The sequence below is a fragment of the Nicotiana tabacum genome, chromosome 18, assembly GCF_000715075.1.
Source record: "Nicotiana tabacum cultivar K326 chromosome 18, ASM71507v2, whole genome shotgun sequence".
Taxonomy (NCBI): Eukaryota; Viridiplantae; Streptophyta; class Magnoliopsida; order Solanales; family Solanaceae; genus Nicotiana; species Nicotiana tabacum.
The window spans coordinates 11,960,223-11,986,429 of NC_134097.1; the positions used below are offsets into that span (position 1 = coordinate 11,960,223).

Here is a 26,207-nt window from a genome sequence, read left to right on the forward strand (position 1 = left end):
AAATATAACTACATACATTTATCATAGGGTAAATGTAACTACTTACATTGTAAAATGTGCCTATTATAAAGGATAAAATGCATTTGTTTTCACGAATTTCTTAATCTCCTCTTTTTTATCTTTTACTTTTTCTTCTTAATGATTTATATCAATTATTAGACCTTTTTCTAAGGATTGAAGTATAGACAATCTAAACATGGTTTTAAAATCTTGTCATTAAGATTCAAAAAACCATTGTGGAAAAGAATATCATATATTTTCAAATGTAATTCTTTCGATTTGAGTTTTTATAATGTATAAATCAACTGATAAAGTTTTCTGACGGGGAACTTTGTATAACAGTGAGGGAATGATCTTTTTCCTTAGGATGTCAGAAGGTGATCGTTGGGGAGAAGGAGAAAGGGAAAGGAGCATTATCAGGCAAAGTTTTTAGTTTGCCCCCACATTTGAGGTTAGAGTAGCTAGGACCAGGACCTAAAAAGCCAAACCATGCTAGATGTGTACACGTGAGGGTAAGGAACCTAGATTTAGGGTTTCTTGTGAGCACATAGCAAATACTTTTGAGAACATATTTGATGGGAATTTTTGCTAAATTGGTGGGAGCTATTAGGAACGTGTATCTGAGGCTTTAAATATAGGTTCCAGCTTGCGTTTCTGGTTTGCAAGAGATGCAACATTCGTCTTTCGATACGCAAACAAGAAGAGAGCAGTGAAAATATTTTATGAGGGTAGAAGATGAATTACTAAAGGGATTACAATCATATATATATATAAATTTGTTTTGCTACATTATCACTTATCAACTTTCAAGCAAGTATTATGCACCCAAGGGTGTAACCTAGTGGTCAATAAAGTGGGTTGAGAACCATAAGGTCTCAAGTTTAGTTCTCATCGGACGGCCGGACGCAAAAACACTATCTTCTCATCTACCCAAACCTTTGTAGACAGGTAAAATACATATTATTGGCAGATATCTCATGGAATTAGTTGAAGTACATGCAAGCTGATCCGGACACGACGATTGTTAAAAAATACATAAGGGCTTTCTAGATGTAATATGCGATATGATGGTTTTTTTCTAGATGTAATATGTGATACGCATGAATTGTGGAGAGAGGTGTCGATGTTGGTAGTGGTAGATGATGTGAAGGTGGGGTTGAAACTCTGGATGTTCCTAGCATTTTGCTCTCTTCAGAAGAGGTTAGTGAAGAGGGTGATAGAAGGAGGGGAGAGGAGTTATAGAGGAGAAAAGGGTGAGACACGAGGGAGGGCTTTCTTATTGTTGTGTCCATGATGGCCTAAAGTCTTAAACAAACGTATTAATCAGTAGCACACTTGCAAGTACCATATGTGGGGCTCATATTGAAGAAAAACAAAAAAGAAATGAAGAAAAATGGGATGGGAGGTGCATAACTTTGTTGAAGAAAAAATGGGATAGGTGCCTAATTTTGTTGACAACTTTGTTGAAGAAAATGGGAGGTGCCTAACTTTGTTGAAAAATTATAGGACTAAATCAACAACAAGACATCTTCTTTGTAGTAGTTGGATGACATCTCTTACAATAAATATAGGCCTCCATTATTCATTTCAATTACACCAAAATAAGAGAAAAGCAATAGAAGTTAGAGAGAGTAATCCACATATTGTAGTCTGTGAGATAAATAGTGAGTGTGAGTAATATTGTAGTGAGGTGTTTAAAATAAAGAGTGTTATTTCTTTCGAAGTTGTAGTAGTCTCTTGACACTACTAAGTTGTAATATTATAGTGGTTATATTGCTCCTCTTGGGTATTATCTTTTACCCATTACAAGAGTTGGTGTCATTGTTACTCTCTTGTGTTATTATTATTTGCCGTGGATATTATTCCTGGGCGGGATTATTATTTTTTCCAACAACATGGTATCAGAGCCATGGCGAATAATGGCCCTCTGTCTTTGCAGTACCTCCGACTCACAAAAGATAATTATGAGAAATTATGTCTATGTATGTAAGCAATTCTTGGCTCCCAGGATGTGTGAAAAATCGTAGATAGAGGATAAGGAAAACCTGATAATGAGGAAGCTCTGCCTCAAAATGAAAAAGAAGTCTTACTCTTAGGAATTGAGTGTTATAATTATCATAAAGTTGGACATTACTCTTAGGAATGTCGTAGCAATGTTGAAGAAAAAGCTAACCTTGTTAACGACAAGAAGGAAGAATATGAGTCAACGTTGTTGATGACACTCAAGGAAGAAAACAAGGATGATTGCAGCTCGTGGTATTTGGACAATGGAGTAAGCAATCATATGTATGGATGCAAAAAGAAATTTGTGGAGATCAATAACACGGTGAGAGGTAATGTATCCTTTGGAGATGCCTCAAAGATTCAAATCGAAGGGATAGGTACGATTCCGATATCTTGTAAAGATGGTAGTCACAAGCTAATTCAAGATGTTTATTATGTGCCAAAATTAAAAAGTAATATTTTGAATTTGGGCCAACTTCTTAAAAAGGAATTTGACATCCACATGAAAAATATGCATCTTTGGCTTAAAAATTCAGGTGGACTTCTAATTGCTAAAGTGCATATGGCAAAGAATATATTATTTTCTCTGAATCTTAAAACAACTGATGCAAAGTGTTTGAAGTCTAATGTGCAAGATGATTTATGGTGTTGGAACATGCGATTTGGGCACTTGAATTTTGAAGAGCTCAAATAATGGGAGAAAAGAATATGGTGCATGGGATACCATCAATCAACCATCCCAATAAATTGTGTGAAGCTTGTCTTCTTGGAAAACATACAAGGAGGAGTTTTCCAAAGGAGTCCATGTAAAGATCAACCAAACCGCTCCAGCTTGTTCACACTGATGTATGTGAGCCAATCTATCCACCTTCCTTTGGTAAAAGTAAATACTTTCTACTCTTCATTGATGACTTTAGTAGAAAGACTAGGGTTTATTTCTTGAACAAAAAATCTGAAGCTTTTGCTGCTTTTAAAAATTTCAAAGTACTTGTACAAAAAGAAAGTGGCTATGAAATAAAAGCTTTAAGGTCCGATAGAGGAGGTGAATTCACTTCAAAAGAATTTAATGACTTTTGTCAATCTCATGGAATTCGTCGCCCTCTAACGGTACCTTATTCACCCCAACAAAATGGAGTTGTAGAGAGAAAGAATCGAACGATTCTTAATATGGCTAGATGTATGTTAAAAGCTAAAATATGCTCAAGGAATTTTAGGCAGAAGCTATATCTTGTGCAGTTTATTTGAAGAACAGGTCTCCAATAAGGATTGTTAGAGATAAAACCCCTCAATAAGTATGGAGTGGAAGAAATCCAAGTGTCAAGCACTTAAGAATCTTTGGGAGCATAGCCTATGCTCATGTGCCACATCAAGGGACAACGAAACTTGACGATCAAAGTGTCAAGCATGTGTTTGTTGGCTATGATGCGAGTTCAAAAGGCTACAAGCTATACAACCCAAGTAGCGGCAAGATGGTGGTGAGTCGTGATGTTGAATTTAATGAAGAATTGGCATGGAATTGGGACGCTCAGGAAGAAACTTCATATGATTTTCTTCCATACTTTGGCGATGAAGAAGAACCAGAGACTGTAGAACTTGTGCAGGATACAACTCCACCTCCTTCTCCAACCAATGTTGCATCTCCTTCTTCTCAACAAAGTTCAAATGAGCAACCGCAAAGGATAAGGAGCATTCAAGAGCTCTATGATGGCACAAAAGAAGTTACTAATTTTGAATATTGTCTCTTTGCTGATAGTGAACCAATGAACTTTGATGAAGCTGTTAGAGATAAAAGGTGGAGACAAGCCATGGAGGAGGAGATCGAGTCAATAGAGAAGAACAACACTTGGGAGTTAACAACTTTTCCCAAAGGTCATCGAGCAATTGGAGTTAAATGGGTATATAAGACAAAGAAGAATTCTGATGGAGATGTGGAGAAATACAAAATACGACTAGTGGCTAAGGGCTACAAGAAAATACAAGGCATTAACTATGAAGAAGTCTATGCACCTGTTGCCCGCATAGAGACGATTCATTTGCTCATCTCTTTGGCGGCGCAAATGAAGTGGAAGATCCATCAATTAGATGTCAAGTCAACTTTTTTAAATGGCTATCTTGAAAAAGAAGTCTATGTGGTAGGTTTGGGTCTGGAGTAGTTTTGGAGTGAAATGAAAGCTGTCTCTTAGTTAGAAAGCTAAGTTAGAAAAGTCAACTGGAAGTTTACTTATGAGTAAACGAATTCGGATTTGGATTTTTATGATTCGATTAGCTTCGTTGGATGAGTTTAGACTTAGAAGTGTGTCCGGAATATAATTTGGTGGTCCGTGGTAGAATTAGGCTTGAATTGGTGAAAGTTGGAAGTTTAGAAGTTCTTAGGCTTGAATCCGAGGTTGATTTGGTGTTTTGGTGTTTTCGACGCCGTTTCTTCAAGCATAAATGATATCATATTGAACGAATGAGCTCCGATTTCTTTTTTGATTGAAGTATTAGATCTGTATTGTAATTACGGACCCGTAGCAAAAGAATCGTCGAATTTGGACATCGTATGAGGAGTTTATGGTAATTTTACTAAGAATTAGGTTGCCAGCTTTGTCAGTGTAATTATGAAATTGCCACTGACGGTGTATTTAAAAATCTATACGATTTGCAAATATTAAAACCTACATATCTCCTTCATTATAAGGTCAAATCGAGTGATTCAAAAGCCTAACTTGACTAAAATTTCACAAAAAATCCATTGGAGGCATAAAAAGTGAGTTTCGGGATCATTTGTCATGAGAAACGAGGCAGAATAGCTGGCAAAAAAATATATAAAATGAGGGTTTGTTCATTCGGTCATATTTTGAGTTGGGGAGCTCGGATTTGGGCGATTTTGGGGGTGATTTTCACTATATGGATTGGGGTAAGTGTTCTCTACTCAGTTTTGGTTATATTTCATGAATTAATCTTCGTTTTTGGGATTTGATTGATGATTTTAAAGTGAAATTGAGGGAGTTTGGGTTTGAGTTTTGGAGAGTTTAAGTGAGGATTTGAGGGACCAAAATGAGTCCGATTTTGATAAATTTTATATGGTTAGACTCGGGAGAGAACGAGGTTTATTATTCTGCCCCTTTTTTTTTTTTTACTGATTTTGAGACATGGGCTCGGGGTTCGGGTTTTGGCCGGTTTCAGATTTTTGGCATATTTTGTAGTTTTTATTATGGAATTCGATTCGTTAGCCTATGTTGATGGTATTAATCTGATTATGGTTAGATTTGGAGATTTTGGAGACCGAGTCCAGAGACGAGGGCATCCCGGAGTAGATTTTTACGCTGTTAAGGTAAGTAACAGTTTTAACTCTGGCTTTGAGGGTATAAACCCGGAGAATTTGATATCGTGTGACTGTTTGGAGGTGATACCGACGCTAGGTGACGGGCGTGTGGGTGTATATCTCGAGGGATTGAGACTTGGTCCGTCCCGTGAGGCCTCATGACCATCATCTGTGTTTACGTAGTTACTTGTTGTTGAACTTGTCTGCCTTCATCTTAGAGATCCAGCTTAGGCTTTATTCATGCTCACATTATTTGTACTCAGTCATAGAAATTATTGTACATGTTTACCTCAGTCTCTATTATTTGCTAATATGCTGTGATACTTGATGTAGGCTACGTTCCCATATTTGTTGATGATGGTGAGTCTAGTGAGATACATGATTGAGTGAGGCCGAAGGCCTGGTTGTGAGGATATTAATACCATAGCACGTGAGTTGTCCGCGTAGCACGTGAGTTGACCGTGCAGGTCTAGGTATTGATACCATAGCGCGTGAGTTGTCCGCATAGCACGTGAGTTGATCGTGCAGATCCAGGTATTGATATGATGGAATGTGAGTTGTCCGTGCTTAGCGCTTGGGCTTTGGGAGCCCCTCTGAAGTCTGTACACACCCCAAGTGAGCGCAAAGTGTTGAGTGTTTTGAGTGTTGAGTGTTGAGTGCGAGTGATTAGTGATGAAGTGATACTGCTGTGAGGTTGTATTTATTTGTGTTGTTGCTGCATTTATCAGTTAAACTTCTTTGTGGCATTTACTGAGTTATGAAATTTACCTGTTTATTTTTGTTTATATTTAAATTGTGAAAATAAATAATTGGACTGTTTTACTTAGCTCGTCACTACTGCTAAGTTCTTTAGTTATTTTTGTTACTACTCAGTCGGTTGTACTCATACTACAACCTGCACTTTATGTGCAGATCCAGGTGAGTTAGAGCGCGGTGATCGTTGAGTTCAGGATGGCTATTTGTGGAGATTGCAAGGTAGCTGCTAGCGTCCACAAGACCTTGTTACTCCTATTGTCAATTCTTCTTTTGGACAGTTAGACAATTTATATATCTTAGTTTATTATTTTAGACGCTCATGACTTAGTGACACCCCGATGTTTGGGGCTCGTTTCCGTATTTTTCTATATTATATTTAGAATTGATTTAGTTTATAAAAAATTTAAATGTTAAAATATTTTATTAAATTCTTATAAACGGTTTAGTAGTAAAATTTTGGGAAGTAGGCTTGCCTTATAATACGATAGGCGCCATCATGACCATGGTTAGATTTTGGGTCGTGATATTGTGGTACTGGATAATGCCATGTATATCATCAATACGGTAAAAAAGTGCACAACATACATTTTTAGCACCTCATCATCATCTGAACGAAGATTCTCTAAAAGAGAACAGACTACTGAAGTAACCTGACAAATGAATAGTAATCAGTAATGTAAAGACCAATAAGTTCTTTCTTTCATTTTTACCAGATTAGAGGACCTTTGAGGATTTATTCCAATTTCGTGCAATATGAAATTGGCTCTCCATTTGGAGCAAGCTACAAATAGAGTCTTGAAAAGCAATTAAAATTGACAGACCGAGATATATTTAGATTCAAGAACTCCAATAATATAGGAGGAATATTGAGGAAAGGCATGATATAGCTAGTGTTGTCTGCTCATTTAAAAAATAAATAAATTATTTCTTATAATGATTTCAAATCCAATTTATTTGACGATGTTTGATAGGTCCTGAATTTAAGATGTTAAATTTGACTTATCTATTACTATTAGTTATGGTAAAAGAAGAAGTTAAGCAATGACTTAGTTTGATAGAGGAAACATTACATCAAAGTTTAAGATCTGAATCGTTTAAAAGTTGTGAAAATTGCATAGAAATTGAATGACGCCCAACATTTGATAATGTTTCAAAAATAGAAAAGGTGTCACATAAATTCAGTAAATCATTTTTTTAAGGTGATGGCAGATGGTACACCCCACGGTGATGGTATTTTGAATGCTTAAGGAAAAGTAATATTTTGAATTAAATAATTGGAGGCGTAAGAACTTTTCAACAGTCATTAACCAACTTGCTCAGATGGAAGATTCGACTTGCTTTTAAAAATGAGTGACAAAGTCCTCGTGGCTTTTCTCTGCATAGGAAAATTGTTGTTAGCCTCCTTTAACTTGTTCATCAAAGGAGTCAAAGCGCCATGGTTAAGAACTCAATAACAATCACCGGCAACAATTTTTCCCACTACCAGCACATCCTATAGTTGGAAAGAAAATACATTAAGAAGGCTAATTGTTATACAACATGTGGGGACGAGGGACATGGGGGGCTCTTCCAATTATAAAACACACCTTCTCGCAAAGACTTTCATCTGGAAAGTCCAGAAGATTTACAAGAACTTCCACCAGCCCATATTCAACCATACCAAATATATCGGCGAGGTGGAAAGAGAAAATGAGTACGAGAATCCAAGCAGAATCGTCCTATGAATGTAAAACCATAAGGATAAAGCAAGTGTGAAGCTAGAACCGCAAGATGCTAAAGAAGGTGCAAAATGGTAATCAACAACACATCACTTTCTACCTTGAGCTGATGCGGGAAATCTGGCGTCTTTATAAACTGAGCAAATCGAAGATTAACACTAAACTTCATAGCTTCGCAAAGACCAAGTTTCTTATCTATGAAAAAAAATTAGCAAAGTAAGTGATATGCAAATTGAATAAAAAAATTAGCAAAAGAGCACCCGGAGCAGACTTAGTCATACTAATAGAGAGCAGTGTTCGGAATTGTTTGGTTGGTATGCCCTGCAGAATTCTATGATCGAACAAAATACTAGCGACCGCTAATTCAAGACTTTCCTTTAAACTAACCATTCAGAAAACTACATATCAGCCTATAGTTGGAAAAATATACAACATGTCGTAGGGGTCTAAAACACACCTGATTGTAATACAGTTTTTGAAATATTGGCTCTAGCAAATTGTCAATCGCAGGAGTCGAGCCACCAAAAGCACTGGTGAGAACCCAAGCAGCTTCAACCTATGAATGCAAAACCATAAGGATAAAGCAAGTGTTCATTATAAAGCTAATAACACATCATTAATTCTCTACCTGGAGCTGCCAAGAATCATTATTGCTCAGAAACTCAACAAATCGAGCAACATGACACCTAACTGCTCCAACATGAAGACTCCTTCTGATATCAACCAAGTTCCGGAGTCGTGAGCCTGGATCATGATTAGTCATCCTCGTATCAACCATATTCCGGACTCGTGAGGTCCCCGCCAGCTGCTGATTGATATCATCCGACCAAACATCCTTGAACCATGATGTCTTCTGTAAACCAATAATTCATTATTAAATCAGCATAAAGAGTGGAACAACTAATGGATTTATATATCAGAAAATAATTAAAATCAACTAGCAAAATTCAGCATTGCAGACAAAGTATGTAAGCGAACACAAGACTCTCCATTATTAATTCTTACTAATTAAAAATTGATGTGCATAATATATTGATAAAACAAGACCCAACCAGAAAAAGAAAAAGGAAATAAAAGCCCACAGGACGCTTTGGAGTTTCTCGCTTGGTCTTTCGGATCTTAACAGCCACAGTAGCACTTCTTAGTTTATCAAGAGGCATCTTCGTAAAAACCCTAGTTAGGGCAATCGCTGCGAATAGTAGTTATATACTACTACTTTACCTTTCGTTAAAAAAAAAAATCTCATACTATATTTACAAAAAAAATCATGAAATTCAAATTTGTTCCTTTTTTGCCCCTAAAAAAACCACGAAGTTATATATGTAGCTAAGAGTTTCAGGATGATCTCAATGCTCACTTTCAATTTTCTTTTTTGAAGATAATCACTTCAATAATTAAATGTCACCTTTGTAAATTCTCACCAACAATATGGTTGAAGAATAGTAAGAGGGACATTGACAGCGATGATAAGAGCGCAACAAGATAAGCAGAAGCTAAAGATGATTCATCACCTGAATGATACACAGTAAGGAATTTGTCTTCTCTATTTTGACCAAAATAGTTGTGTCCTTGTAATGACGATACTTTTACGTACTCCAAACGAGTCCTTGTAATGCTAGGGTAAGTGCATCATGAGCTAGCCAGTGTCACAAAATCCGAAAATAATATTTTTTTTAAAAGAACCCTTGTCTACTTCTTAGTACTAAAGAACCATTTTTATCATGTTCTTAGACTGGATTTGTCATATTCTCAACAACAAACATAGATAGTTAACTGAATTATACACTGAATTATGCGTAGAATTTCAGGGTACTTAAATTTACTTGGAAAACAGAATGTAAATAATAGCCTGTTTGGCCAAGCTTCTAAAATAATCTTATTTTGAGAAGTGATTTTCTCAAAAGTACTTTTCAAAAAAGTGCTTTTGGTGAGAAGCAGTTTGTGTTTGGCTAATTAATTTAAAAATCACTTTTGAGCATTAATTAGTGTTTGGCTAAACTTTTGAAAACTGTTTCTAAGTGTATTCTTCTCAAAAGTGCTTCTCAGAAAAGTTCTTTTTGAAAGAAGCTGAGGGCATCGCCAAGGTGAGAAAACGAATTCGAGGAAATAGCGAAGTTTCAAAATTGAGCGGATTTCTAAGATAGAAGATGTCATCATTCTGGAAAGGGGTACGCCGAATGATCGGGGACCGTTGTAGTTTATATCAGAGCACTCCCCGCTAAGTCTGATTCCAGTTTATATTAGAGCACTCCCTGCTAAGCTCTGATACCAATTTATCAGAGCACTCCCTGCTAAGCTCTGGTACTTGTTTATCAGAGTTCTTCTGCTTAAGCTCTGATACCAGTTTATCAGAGCACTCCTGCTTAACTTTAAGCTCTAATACCAGTTTCCCAGTTACTTTTTTCTCCTTCTCAAAAAGTGCTTCTGCTTCTCCTCAAAAGCATTTTTTCCATCTAAAAGCTAGGCCAAACACCTCAATTTTGGGCAAAAAAGCATTTTTGGCAAATAAAAAGCTTGGCCAAACAGGCTATAAGACTCAAAACATGTGATTCTGCACTGTCTTCTTGAGGACACCAAGAATATCATACACTGGAGATCTAGCCTACACTTTCCCAGATACTTGTCCAATTGCCGCAAAACCTCACCAACATAGACCTGTATTTGTATAGGCAAAGCGTGAATGCTTTTAATTTTCTTTTCAATTCGGCGAGCATAATCAATAGACGGAGCATCTTTTCCCCCAACCTCCAAGATTTTCTCTAATTTTTCATGACTGTCCCTCATATATTGTTCACTACGGCATGCAACAATAATATCACACATAACCTCTATGCAGGAGACATCCACCAAGTACCTAAATCCAAAATCACAAGTATACATAGAAATTTAGTAAAAATATCACAGATGGTAGAGAGATCATCACCCCCAAAAAGAGGTTAAATACTTGATATGAGCATCATTCCCACTGGCAATAACAATATTAATTGTTGCGACAATAACATAAATGATTTTTTCTACTCGAACAGGGTATGACTTACCAATCACAGTCTGCTCACAATTACAAACTATTTAGATAAATATATATGGTTTCATCCAATGAAAAGTCTCACTAAAAGAAAAGGAAAGAGAAAATTTGGGGGCCATTTTTATTCGAAATACTACAACCAACTATTTCAATCTCATATTCACCTATTCAACTACTCCAAGATCTGTAAAATCTGTTAAGACCTTGGAAGGCATGAAGATAATGTACCCAAGAGCTGAATATTTTAGTTGTCCTGAATATTGAAGACATACCTCTATATCCCAAGCTGGACAATGTTATACATAATGCTGCAAATGCTGGAGACCACCTTTACATCCTCGTTGTGGTTATCAAGAAATGTCACCAGGCAACCAAGGTCGGCACGATTGAACTTAGTTGTGAAGTTAGTTGACGTTAGTAAAAATCAAAGAAATATGCATGCCTTACATAATTACATTTTAACAATTAAAAAAAGGAAGAAAAATATTCCAGTGGTCTTTGCATAATGCACTCATCCAATAATTTTGGCACATAGAAGGTTACATGAGGATTTTGTTTAAAATCTTGTTTGGTGGGAAGCTTTAATGAATGGGTAGGTTCTAAGAAAACTATTAGAAATTAGGCGTTTGAAGCTTTGGGGTGGTATTTGTAACAGGAGTGTCTCCACTGGGAGGTACTAGGATTTCTTTCCACATGAAAGGCATAAGTGGATGGGAGTAAGTTTCATGAAGATGGAAAGGTGGGAAGAGTGGTAGGGGTGTGTCGATCCTAAGTACAAGATTCGATAGTCATTTTGATCATATGTCTTGTTGTACAGAAAAGTCAACGCCAAGGCAACCACTGTCGATAACTGTAGATTTACATAGGTTGCTGACTACTAGTACAATAACTAAAACTAAAAACTAAGAGTAGATGTGTAGGAAATAAAAATGATAGCTATGTAGCATACTAGTAAGTGGGTCCTATATATAGAGAACCCAGACTAAATCCAGTAGCGAACATACTCCCAGTGTTGTAGAGTCAAGAAATGAACTAAAAAGAAAAAGATCAATTTTGAAGTTGATTCAGGAACATGCCGAATTATCATCTGAATGCATACTGTTTATGATGTTTCCACCTTTCAATCATTTTGTTTTGTTTTGTTTTATTTCGTTCCTATTTTCATTGGTTAATTCATCAAAATGTTTGGATTCAAGAACGAAAGCTTTTAAAAGCTCATTAAGACCCATGTACCTTATTAGAACAGCTCTTCTCTCTTCGAATAATACTTATAACTATTTTGAGGATGGGGATTATTACTGAACGAGACTCGTGCCTGAAACATCAATTGATATACATATTATATTCAACCATAAGTTAGATATGAAAAGGTAGGTTAAATGAGAAAACTAAAATATTCCACTCACCGGAGGAGTCCAACCAGCCGGTCATAAATATCCCAGTTATTGTAGTGCTGGATAATGCCATGTATACCATCAATAGGTAAGAAAGTGCACAACATACATTTTTAGCACCTCATCATCATCTGAATGAAGAAGCTCTAAAAGAGAACAGACTACTGAAGTAACCTGACAAATGAATGGTAATCAGCAATGTAAAGACCAATAAGTTCTTTCTTTCATTTTTACCAGATTAGAGGACGTTTGAGGATTTATTCCAATTTCCAGCAATATGAAACTGGCTCTCCATTTGGAGCAAGCTACAAATAGAGTCTTGAAAAACACTTAAAATTGACAGACCGAGAGATATTTAGATTCAAGAACTCCAATAATATAGGAGGACTATTGAGGAAAGGCATGATATAGCTAGTGTTGTCTGCTCATTTAAAAAATAATCAAATTATTTCTTATAAAAATTTCAAATCCAATTTATTTGACGATGTTTGATAGGTCCTGAATTTAAGATATTAAATTTGACTTATCTATTACTATTAGTTATAGTAAAAGAAGAAGTTAAGCAATGACTTAGTTTGATAGAGGAAACATTACATCAAAGTTTAAGATCTGAATAGTTTAAAAGTTGTGAAAATTGCATAGAAATTGAATGACGCCCAACATTTTATAATGTTTCAAAAATAGAAAAAAGTATCATATAAATTGAGTAAATCATTTTTTTAAGGTGATGGCAGATGGTACACCCCACGGTGATGGTATTTTGAATGCTTAAGGAAAAGTAATATTTTGAATTAAATAATTGCAGGCGTAGGAACTTTTCAACAGTCATTAACCAACTTGCTTAGATGGAAGAATCGACTTGCTTTTAAAAATGAGTGACAAAGTCCTTGTGGCTTTTCTCTGCATCGAAAAATTGTTGTTAGCCTCCTTTAACTTGTCCATCAAAGTAGTCAAAGCGCCATGGTTAAGAACACAATAACAATCATCGGCAACAATTTCTCCCACTACCAGCACATCCTATAGTTGGAAAGAAAATACATTAAGCCGGCTAATCGTTATACAACACGTGGGAACGAGGGACATGGGGGGCTCTTCCAATTATAAAACACACCTTCTCACAAAGACTTTCATCTCGAAAGTCCAGAAGCTTTACAAGAACTTTCACCAGCCAATATTTAACTATATCAAATATATCGGCGAGGTGGAAAGAGAAAATGTGTACGAGAATCCAAGCAGAATCGTCCTATGAATGTAAAACCATAAGGATAAAGCAAGTGTGAAGATAGAACCGCAAGACGCTAAAGAAGGTGCAAAACGGTAATCAACAACACATCACTATCTACCTTGAGCTACTGCGGGAAATCTGGCGTCTTTATAAACTGAGCAAATCGAAGAATAACACTAAACTTCATAGCTTCGCAAAGACCAAGTTTCTTATCTATGAAAAAAAAAATAGCAAAGTAAGTGATAGGCAAATTGAATAAAAAAAATTAGCAAAAGAGCACCCGGAGCAGACTTAGTCATACTAATAGATAGCAGTGTTCGGAATTATTTGATTGATATGCCCTGCAGAATTCTATGATCGGACAAAATACTAGCGACCACTAATTCAAGACTTTCCTGTAAACCAACCATTCAGAAAATCACATATCAGCATATAGTTGGAAAAATAATACAACATATCGTAGGGGTCTAAAACACACATGATTGGAATACAATTTTTGAAATATTGGCTCCAGCAAATGGTCAATCGCAGGAGTCGAGCCACCAAAAGCACTGGTGAGAACCCAAGCTGCTTCAACCTATGAATGCAAAACCATAAGGATAAAGCAAGCGTTCGTTAAAAAGCTAATAACTCATCATTAATTCTCTACCTGGAGCTGCCAAGAATCATTATTGCTCAGAAACTCAACAAATCGAGTAACATGACACCTAACTGCTCCAACATGAAGACTCCTTCTGATATCAACCAAGTTCCACAGTCGTGAGCCTGGATCATGATTAGTCATACTCGTATAAACCAATTTCCGGACTCTTGAGGTCCCCGCCAGCTGCCGATTGATATCATCTGACCAAACATCCTTGAATCGTGTTGTCTTCTGTAAACCAACAATTCATTATTAAATCAGCATAAAGAGTATGTAAGCGAACACAAGACTCTCCATTATCATTTATTACTAATTAAAAATTGATGTGCACAATATATTGATAAAATAAGACCTAACCAGAAAAAGAAAAAGGAAATAAAAGCCCATCGGACACTTTGGAGTTTCTCGCTTCATCTTTCGGATCTTTCGGATCTTAACAGCCACAATAGCACTTCTTAGTTTATCAAGAGACATCTTCGTAAAAACCATAGTTAGGGCAATCGCTTCAGATAGTAGTTATATACTACTACTTTACTGTTCTTTTTAAAAAATAAATATATATCTCATATTATATTTACAAAAAAAATCGTGAAATTTAAATTTGTTCCTTTTTTACCCCTAATATTGCGCTATCCCCACCCATCTTGCCGACAAAGCCCCTCAATTTGTTTAAAATATTATATTCCAAAGTAGTGACTAGTTAGTCATCAAATCGAAAACACAAGAAGAGAAAAGAAGAAATCAAGAAAGGAACATGTCTACTTTTTACTATATAATACTACTAGATGAGGAATGTATGTGCTAAGCACGGTCCCAATAGAGTCACTACAGAAATCAATGAATAACGTATAATAGAAACACATGTATTATAATCATGTTTACACTTTACACCATAAACAAACAAACTTAAATGTATGACTCTCATATATTGTATTGCAATTACTTTGCACCACTAAAAAATGCCACCTTCCTGTCACGACCCAAATCCTAACCTGTCGTGATGACGCCTATCGATGGTACTAGGCAAGCCGACAATATCCAAAGTGCTACCAAAATTTAACAGAAAACAAATCAAGAAAATTTGAAATAAGTAAGGTTTTCATAAACAGGGGTGAAACCCAAAACACAGTGCCGAAAATAACTCCCAATATCGGTGTGTCACTAAGTCATGAGCGTCTATACATAGTCAGTCTAGAAATGAAATGACTATAACAGCTTGGATCTAAATACAACGAAAGAAATAGATGAGGAAGGAGAAAACAAGGTCCACGAACGCCAGGCAACAACTACCTCACAATCTCCAATGGTCAGCTACAAGAACTATCAACACCCTTCGCGTCCGGAAACTCCTGGATCTGCACATGAAGTGCAGTGTGTAGCGTGAGTACAGCCAAATAAGTAAGTAACAATAATAAATAAGGAACTGAAAGATAGTGACGAGCTACACAGTTATAGTTCATTTTCAATAATCTCAGCAAGAAGTAGACATGCTTTCAAATTCGGCAATTTAAGTCAAATCAGTTTTATACAGTTTCAAGTTCAAGTAAAAATCGGATATAAAATCTTTCAGAAATTTCAAAACAATGATAGATAACAACTAACTGCAACAACAAATGAAAGCAAGTACAACCTCTTAGGGAAAAAGTCACTCAACTCTTCTCAACAACTCAATCACTCGGCTCTCAGCCCTCAGCACTCAATAGGTACATGCGCTCACTGGGGGTGTACAAACTCTGGAGGGGCTCCTATAGCCCAAGCGTTATAATCCGCACGGACAACTCACATGCTATAATATCATATCAAGATCCGCACGGACAACTCACATGCTACAATATAAATGTCTGGATCCGCACGGACAACTCACGTGCTATGGTATCAATATCTCACCATCAGTCCCTCGGCCTCACTCAGTCATCAACCTCTCTAGTCTTTCGGGCTCTCAGAAATCTGAAAAATCAGCCCAAACAGCAATAACATGATGTATTAATAAGAATAACAGAGACTGAGAAAGAAGTTTCAGTCAGATTGTTCATGTTTATGTTGCTCGTCCAACTAATACAAGAGTAGATGCCACGATTGGACAAAGGATACTTGTTTTTGATTGTGATTTTGTTCAACTGCCTACAATCAATGCACATCCTCATAGAGCCATCCTTTTTCTTCACAAACAGAACCGATGCACCCCAAGGTGACACACTAGTCCTAATAAACCCCTTCTCATGGAGTTCCTGAAGTTGCTCCTTCAACTGCGCCGACGCCATACGGTACAGAGGAATAGAAATGGGCTGAGTGCCCGACACCAAGTCAATACCAAAGTCTATATCCCAGTCGGGCGGCATGCCCGGCAGGTCTGCATGAAATACATCCGCAATCTCTCGCACCGCTGGAATAGAATCAATAGTAAGGTTCTCTGCTCTAACATCCCTCACAAAGGCCAAATAAGACAGACAACCCTTTCCAACCATCCGTTGGGCCTTTAAGTATGAAATCACCCTACTGGGAACATAGTCTAGAGAACCTCTCCACTCAATCATAGGCAACCCCAGCATCGCCAGTGTCACGGTCTTAGTGTGAAAATCTAGAACAACATGACATGGAGACAACCGGTCCATACCCAAGATCACATCGAAATCAACTATACTAAGCAACAATAGATCAACCCTAGTCTCCAATCCCCCAACAGTCACCACACACGACCGATATACACGGTCCACAACAATAGTATCGCCCACCGGTGTAGATACATGAATAGATGAAACTAGAGACTCACGAGGCATATCCAAATAAAGAGCAAAATACGATGACACATATGAATAAATGGAACCAGGATCAAATAATACATAGGCATCCCTTTGGTAAACTGAGACAATACCTGTGATCACTGCATCTGTAGCAATGACATCTGGTCTGGAGGGAAGAGCATAGAATCGAGCCTGACCGCCACCTGATCGGCCTCCCCCCTAGGGCGACCTTTAGCTGACTGGGCTGGTGCCATCGGCCGAGAACTCTGATGTGGAGTCCCACTCAACAACCTAGGGCAATCTCTCTTGATATGACCAAGATCCCCGCACTCAAAACAACCCACCCTAGGGAGGAACTGTTGCTCCTGATACCCCGAGGAACTACCCGTAGAAACCTGAATAAATGAGGCATAGTGAGAACTCTACGCTGGTAGTGCAATGAATGAAGACTGGCCTGAGCGAGCAATGTGAGAACCGTGGCTGACTGATGCACCACGATGAGTTGGTCGAGTCGTCTGAGCATGCCTGTAAGGATGACCCCTGTCGTGGTGGAACTGACCCCCTGAAGGAACACCACTAAAACCACCTGATCCTCGAGACCTCTTGGCCTCCCTCTCAACCCGCTCCTGGCTACGGACCAGCTCTATCTGCCGAGCAATGTCAACAACCTCCTCAAAGGTAGCACCAGACACTCTATCTCTAGTCATAAACACCCGCAGCTGAAATGTGAGGCCATCAATGAACCTCCTGATTCTCTCCCTATTAGTGGGAACCAACCAAACTGCATAACGGGCCAACTCAGAAAATCTCATCTCGTACTGCGTCACAGTCATATCATCCTGACGTAACTGCCCAAACTGCCTGTGCAACTCCTCTCTGCGGGACTGCAGCATGTACTTCTCCAAGAAGAGAACAGAGAACTCATGTCACGTATGTGGCGCTGCCCACCAGGTGAAAGCAGCCCCAGTAAACTGAAAAGTAGTGAACAAGACCCCACTGGTCTCTAGAATACCTGATGTACGGAGAATTCTATGACATCTGTCCAAGAAACCCTGGACATCCTCCGACTCTGCCCCGCTGAAAGATGGAGGCTGAAGTCTACCAAACCTCTCTAGCCTCCGATGCTCATCATCAATCATAACAAGGACCACATGGGCCTGAGCAGCTGCCACCAGCTGGACTGGTAGTGCCCACGGTGTCTGGAGTCCCTGCATCACCTGCTCGGGTGTGCGGGTGGCGGGAGTCTGAGTACCTCCCTCAGCTTGAAAGGTGGCTGCTGTGACCGGAACTACGACCGCCTGAGCAAGACTGTGCACACGGTCAGAATCTGAGCTAAGGCCTCCTGAAGGCCTGGAATCACGATGGGCACAGGCGGTGCCTTAGCTGGCCCCACTTGCGCATCCACAACTGGACATGCTCCTGAACTGGGGCAACTGGTGGATCTGCAGGTGCTGCTCTAGCTGCTGTACGAGATGCACCTCTGCCCTTACCGTGGCCTCTACCTCTCACGACCCTGACTGGTGGTACTGGTGACTGTCCGTCCTGCCCAATAGTACGTGTCCTCACCATGTGTGAGAGAATAGAACAACAGAAGTTTAGTTACCAGAATCAACAGATTCGCACGACAAGAATTCAAGAATGTGAAATTTCCTAAGGGTTCGGCAGCCTCTCGAAAATAAATACAGACGTCTCCGTATCGATCCGCAAAACTCTACTAAACCTGCTCATGACTCGTGAGACCTATGTAACTTAGGCTCTGATACCAACTTGTGATAACCCAAAACCTAACATGTCGTGATGGCACCTATTGATGGTACTAGGCAAGGCAACAATTTCCAAAGTGCTAACAAAATTTAACAGAAAACAAATCAAGAAAATTTGAAATAAGCAAGGTTTTCATAAACATGGGTGAAACCCAAAACACAGTGTAGAAAATAACTCCCAATATCGGGGTGTCACTAAGTCATGAGCGTCTATACATAGTCAGTCTATAAATGAAACGACTATAACAGCTTGGTTCTAAATACAACGAAAGAAATAGATGAGGAAGGAGAAAACAAGGTCCACGAACGCCAGGCAACAACTACCTCACAATCTCCAATGGTCAGCTACAAGAATTATCAACACCCTCCGCGTCCAAAAACTCCTGGATCTGCACATGAAGTGCAGTGTGTAGCGTGAGTACAACCGACTCAGTAAGTAACAATAATAAATAAGGATATGAAAGATAGTGACGAGCTACACAGTTATAGTTCATTTTCAGTAATCTCAGCAAAAAGTAGACATGCTTTCAAATCTAACAATTTAAGTCAAATCAGTTTTATACAGTTTCAAGTTCAAGTAAAAATCGGATATAAAATCTTCCAGAAATTTCAAAACAATGATAGACAACAACTAAGTGCAATAACAAATGAAAGCAAGTACAACCTCTTAGGGAAACAGTCACTCAACTCTTCTCAACAACTCAATCACTCGGCTCTCAACCCTCAGCACTCAATAGGTACATGTGCTCACTGGGGGTGTACAAACTCTGGAGGGGCTCCTACAGCCCAATCGTTATAATCCGCACGGACAACTCACGTGCTATAATATCATATCAATATCGGCACGAACAACTCACATGCTACAGTATAAATGTCTGGATCCGCACGGACAACTCACGTGCTATGGTATCAATATCTCACCATCAGTCCCTCGGCCTCACTCAGTCATCAACCTCCGGGCTCTCAGAAATCAGGAAAATCAGCCCAAACAGCAATAACATGATGTATTAATAAGAAAAACAAAGACTAAGATACGATATGCGAGTAAAAACTGAGACCGAGTACAAATAGCATTTAGCAGGCAATTCAACATGTTATGCGGCCTCTGTGTGTACCAACAGTACCAACACATAGCCTAAACATGGTTTCTAACATGATTTGCAGTCAAATTTCTATAACACATAGAGAGCATATGACTAACAAAAAGTTATTCAACTTAATAGTTTCACGGAACGGACCAAGTCACAATTCCCACGGTGTACACCCACACGTCCATCACCTAGCATGTGCGTCACCTCCAAAATAATCACATGACATAAAATCCAGGGTTTCATACCCTCAGGACCAGATTTATAACTGTTACTTACCTCAATCCGAGCAAAACTCTACTCCAAAATGTCTTTGCCTCTCAAATCAGTCTCCAAACGTCCTGAATCTACCCAAAAGCAGTACAATACAATTAATATAGGCTAAAGGGATCAATTCCACAAAAAACACACTAAATAATAGCCAAAAATCCGAATTCGGCTCAAATTTGGCCCCCGGGCCCACGTCTCGAATTCAGACAAAAATCACAAAACCTGAAAATCCATTCACTCACGAGTCTAACCATACCAAATTTACTCAAATCCGAAAACAAAATCCCATTCAAAACCTCAAAAATCTAACTCAAGAACTCTTCCTCTTTTTTCCCAATTTTCCACCCCAAATCACAAATTAGATGATGTAATTAAAGGCATTATCATGGAATTTAGCCAAAATCAAGTAAGAATAACTTACCCCAATCAACTCCTTGAAAATCCCTTCAAGAATCTCTGAAATCCGTGGTCTCTAGCTCAAAATAAAAAAAATGGGTTCAAACCCTCGTTTTTTGAAATTTAATATTGTTGCCCAGATTTTCCTTCATCGCGAACGCGGCCTCTCCCTCACGTTCGCGTAGCACAATAAATTCTGCCACCCAAAAACCTCCTTCGCGAACGCGTTCAACCAATTGCGAACGCGATGTTTCGCTGACCCCTCACTTCGCGAACGCGATTTCCCTTCCGCGAACGCATAGACCAAAAAGGCCGGGGTACCCAACTGCCTCACTCCTCTTCGCGAACGCGTTACACTTTTCGCATTCGCGATGCCTCCACTGACCACAACTTCGCAAATGCGGGCTCCTCTTCACGAACGCGAAGAACAAACTTACATCAGCCTCCAAGTAAACTCCGCGAACACGAGATCTCCTTTGCGAACGCATAAGAGGAAACCAGATGAGCCAAAACCCAGTAACTTCAGCTATAACACCAACTCAAAACCAATCCCGTTAACCACTCGACACTCACCCAAAGTCCCCGGGACCTCAACCAAACATACCGACCAGTCCTAAAACACGATATGAACTTACTCAAATCCTCAAATCATCTCAAACACGAATTTACACACGGATTCAAGCTTAATGAACTTCGAAATTTCCAAATTCTACAAATGACGTCAAAAGCTATCAAATCACGTCCGATTGACCTCAAATTTTGCAAACAAGTCATAAATGACACCACGAACCTACTCCAACTTCCAGAAATCCAATCCGACCCCGATATCAAAAAGTCCACTCTCGGTCAAACTTTTCAAAATCCAACTTTCGCCAATTCAAGCCTAATTATACTACGGACCTCCAAACACAATTCGGACGCGCTCCTAAGTCCTAAATCACCTAACGGAGCTAACAAAACCATCAAAATTCAAATCCGAGGTCGTTTATATATAAGTCAACATCCGTTCGAGTTTTCCAATTTAAGCTTTTAACTAATAGACTAAGTGTCTCAATTCACTCTGAAATCTCTCCGGACCCGAACTAACTAACCCGATAAGTTTTATAACAGCTGTATAATACAAAGGGAGCAGAAAATAGGGTAACAGGGCTACAACTTTCAAAACGGCCGGTCGGGTGGTTACATCCTCCCCCTCTTAAGCAAATGTTCATTCTCGAACGGGTCTAGAAACATGCCTGGAGTCTCAAATAGGTGTGGATATCTGATCCGCATCTCTCGCTCGGTGTCCCAAGTAGCCCCCTCCATGGGCTGACCTCTCTACTGCACCTTCACTAAAGCTATATCTTTTGACCTCAACTTTCGAACATGCCGCTCCAAAATAGCCACTAGCTCCACATCATAAGTCAAATCACCATCCAACTGAACCGTGCTGAAATCCATAACATGAAACGAATCACTGATATACTTCGGGAGAATAGAAACATGAAATACTGGATGCACACTCGACAAGCTAGGTGGCAAGGCAAGCTTGTAAGCCACCTCTCCAATCCTTTGAAGTACCTCAAAAGGCCCAACGAACTGAAGGCTCAACTTGCCCTTCTTCCCGAACATCATAACACCCTTCATGGGTGAAACCTTCAGAAGAACCTTCTCCCCAACCATATAAGACACATCACGGACCTTCCTGTCGGCATAACTCTTCTGTCTCGACTACACCGTGCGAAGCCACTCCTGAATTAATTTAACCTTCTCCAAAGCATCCTGAACCAAGTAAGTACCCAATAGCCTAGCCTTGCCCGGCTCAAACCAATCCACCGGAGATCTACACCGCCTCCCACACAAAGCCTCATACTGAGCTATCTGAATGCTCGACTGATAAATGTTGTTGTAAGCAAACTACGCGAGCGGCAAAAACTGGTCCCATGAACCCCAAAATTAATGACACAAGCGCATAACATGTCCTCCAATATTTGAATAGTGCGCTCGGACTGTCCGTCCGTTTAAGGGTGAAATGTTGTGCTCAATTCAACCTGGGTGCCCAACTCTCACTGTACAGCTCTCCAAAACTACGATGTAAACTGCGTGCCTCTAATTGAAATGATGGAATATGGCACACCGTGAAGGCGAACAATCTCTCTGATGTAAATCTCAGCCAACTGATCTGAAGAATAGTACTCACTAGAATTAAGTGCGCGAACTTGGTCAACCGATCCACAATCACCCAAATAGCATCGAACTTTCTTGAAGTCTGTGGGAGCCCAACTACGAAATCCATGGTGATCCGCTCCCACTTCCACTCCGGAATCTCTATCCTCTGAAGCAATCCACCCGGTCTCTGATGCTCATATTTTACCTGCTGACAGTTGAGGCACCGAGCAACAAATCCAACTATATCCTTCTTCATTCTCATCCACCAATAGTGCAGCCTTAGGTCCTGGCACATCTTTGCGGTACCCGGATGGATAGAATACCGCGAGCTGTGGGCCTCCTCAAGAATCAACTCCCATAGCCCATCTACATTGGGCACACATATCCGACCATGCATCATCAACACCCCATTATCTCGAATAGGCACATCTCTGGCATCATCGTGATGGACCTTGTCCTTGAGGACAAGCAAATGAGGATCATCATACTAGCGCTCTCTGATGCGATCAAATAAAGAAGACTGAGAAACCACACAAACTAGAACCCGACTGGGCTCCGAAATATCCAATCTCACGAACTGGTTGGCCAAGGCCTGAAATCAACTACAAGAGGTCTCTCACCAACAGGAATGAATGCAAGACTACCCATACTCATTGCATTTCTACTCAAAGCATCGGCCACCACATGGCCTTTCCCGGATGATACAAAATGGTAATATCATAGTCCTTTAACAGCTCCAACCATCTCCACTGCCTCAAATTGTGAACCTTCTGTTTGAACAAGTGCTGGAGGCTATGATGATCAGTAAATACTTCATAAGACACACCATAAAGATAGTGCCTCCAAATCTTTAATGCATGAACAATGGCAGCCAACTCCAAATCATGAACGTGGTAGTTCTTATGGGGCTTCAACTGACGCAAAGCATAAGCAATCACTCTACCCTCCTGCATCAAAACACACACAAAACCGATCCGAGACGCGTCACAATATACTGTATAAGAACCAGAAGCTGATGGTAGAACTAGAACTGGAGTTGTGGTCAAGGCAGTCTTGAGCTTCTGAAAGCTCTCCTCACACTCGTCCAACCACCTGAAAGGAGCACCCTTTTGGGTCAATTTGGTCAAGGGCGATGCAATAGATGAGAAACCCTACACGAACCGACGATAATAACCAGCCAAACTAAGAAAGCTCCGAATCTCTGTAGCTGAGGACGGTCTGGGCCAACTCTGAACCGCCTCTATCTTCTTCAGATCCACCTGAATACCCTCACTGGACACCACGTGTCCCAAGAACCCCATTGAACTGATCCAGAACTCACACTTGGAGAACTTGGCATAAAGCTTCTCCTCCCTCAACCGCTGCAACACAACCCGCAAATGTTGGGCATGCTCCTCATGGCTACGAGAGTACACTAGGATATCATTAATGAACACAATAACAAACGAGTCGAGATAAGGCTTAAATCCACTGTTCATCAGATGCATGAACGCTGCTGGGCATTGGTCAGCTCAAAAGACATCACAAGGAACTCACAATGACCATAACGAGTCCTAAAAGTTGTCTTAAGAATGTCCGAGTCCCGAATCTTCAACTGGTGATACCCTAACCTCAAATCAATCTTGGAGAATATCCTCGCTCCCTGAAGTTGGTCAAATAAATCATTAATACGCGACAAAGGATACTTGTTTTTGATTGTGACTTTGTTCAACTGCCTATAATCAATGCACATCCTCATAGAGCCATCCTTTTTCTTCACAAACATAATCGGTGCACCCCAAGGTGACACACTAGTCCTAATAAACCCCTTCTCAAGGAGTTCCTGAAGTTACTCCTTCAACTCCACCGACGCCATATGGTACAGAGGAATAGAAATGGGCTGAGCGCCCGGCACCAAGTCAATACCAAAGTTAATATCTCTGTCGGGCGGCATGCCCGGCAGGTCTGCAGAAAATACATCTGGAAACTCTTGCATCGCTGGAATTGAATCAATAGTAGGGTTCTCTGCACTAACATCCCTCACAAAGGCCAAATAAGATAGACAACCCTTTCCAACCATCCGTTTGGCCTTCAAGTATGAAATTACCCTACTGGGAACATAGTCTAGAGAACCTCGCCACTCAATCCGTGGCAACCCCGGCATCGCCAGTGTCACGGTCTTAGTGTGACAATCTAGAACAACATGACATAGAGACAACCGGTCCATACCCAAGATCACATCGAAATCAACTATACTAAGCGACAATAGATCAACCCTAGTCTCCAATCCCCCAACAGTCACCACACACGACCGATATACACGGTCCACAACAATAGTATCGCCCACCGGTGTAGATACATGAATAGATGAAACTAGAGACTCACGAGGCATATCCAAATAAAGAGCAAAATACGATGACACATATGAATAAATGGAACCAGGATCAAATAATACATAGGCATCCCTGTGGTAAACTGAGACAATACCTGTGATCACTGCATCTGTAGCAATGACATCTGGTCTGGAGGGAAGAGCATAGAATCGAGCCTGACCGCCACCTGATCGGCCTCCCCCTCTAGGGCGACCTCTAGCTGACTGGGCTGGTGCCATCGGCCAAGAACTCTGATGTGGAGTCCCACTCAACAACCTAGGGCAATCTCTCTTGATATGACCAAGATCCCCGCACTCAAAACAACCCACCCTATGGAGGAACTGTTGCTCCTGATACCCCGAGGAACTACCCGTAGAAACCTGAATAAATGAGGCATAGTGAGAACTCTACGCTGGTAGTGCAATGAATGAAGACTGGCCTGAACGAGCAATGTGAGAACCGTGGCTGACTGATGCACCACGATGAGTTGGTCGAGTCGTCTGAGCATGCCTGTAAGGATGACCCCTGTCGTGGTGGAACTGACCCCCTGAAGGAACACCACTAAAACCACCTGATCCTCGAGACCTCTTGGCCTCCCTCTCAACCCGCTCCTGGCTACGGACCAGCTCTATCTGCCGAGCAATGTCAACAACCTCCTCAAAGGTAGCACCAGACACTCTATCTCTAGTCATAAACACCCGCAGCTGAAATGTGAGGCCATCAATGAACCTCCTGATTCTCTCCCTATTAGTGGGAACCAACCAAACTGCATAACGGGCCAACTCAGAAAATCTCATCTCGTACTGCGTCACAGTCATATCATCCTGACGTAACTTCTCAAACTGCCTACGCAACTCCTCTCTGCGGGACTGCAACATGTACTTCTCCAAGAAGAGAACAGAGAACTCATGTCACGTATGTGGCGCTGCACCGACCGGCCTACGCCTCTCATAAGCCTCCCACCAGGTCAAGGCAGCCCCAGTAAACTGCAAAGTAGTGAACAAGACCCCACTGGTCTGTAGAATACCTGATGTACGGAAAATCCTCTGACATCTGTCCAAGAAACCCTGGACATCCTCCGACTTTGCCCCGCTGAAAGATGGAGGCTGAAGTCTACCAAAACTCTCTAGCCTCCGATGCTCATCATCAATCATAACAAGGACCACATGGGCCTGAGCAGCTGTCACCGGCTGGGCTGGTAGTGCCCACGGTGTCTGGAGTCCCTGCATCACCTGCTCGGGTGTGCGGGCGGCGGGAGTCTAAGTACCTCCCTCGCTTGAAAAGTGGCTGCTGCGGCCGGAACTGCGACCGCCTGAGCAAGACTGGTGCACACAATCAGAATATGAGTTAAGGCCTCCTGAAGGCCTGGAATCACGAT

The 26,207-nt window shown here is 40.3% G+C and overlaps 1 long non-coding RNA gene across 1 annotated transcript; it reads right to left on the reverse strand.

Moving 5' to 3' along the window:
- Window positions 1–12,942: 12,942 nt before the first annotated feature.
- LOC107797805 (uncharacterized) lies at window positions 12,943–14,551 on the reverse strand. Its single transcript, XR_012701715.1, has 3 exons — window positions 14,430–14,551; window positions 14,079–14,303; window positions 12,943–14,006 (listed from the first exon to the last, which is right to left on the reverse strand). It is a non-coding gene; the product is annotated as an uncharacterized LOC107797805 (long non-coding RNA).
- Window positions 14,552–26,207: the final 11,656 nt, after the last annotated feature.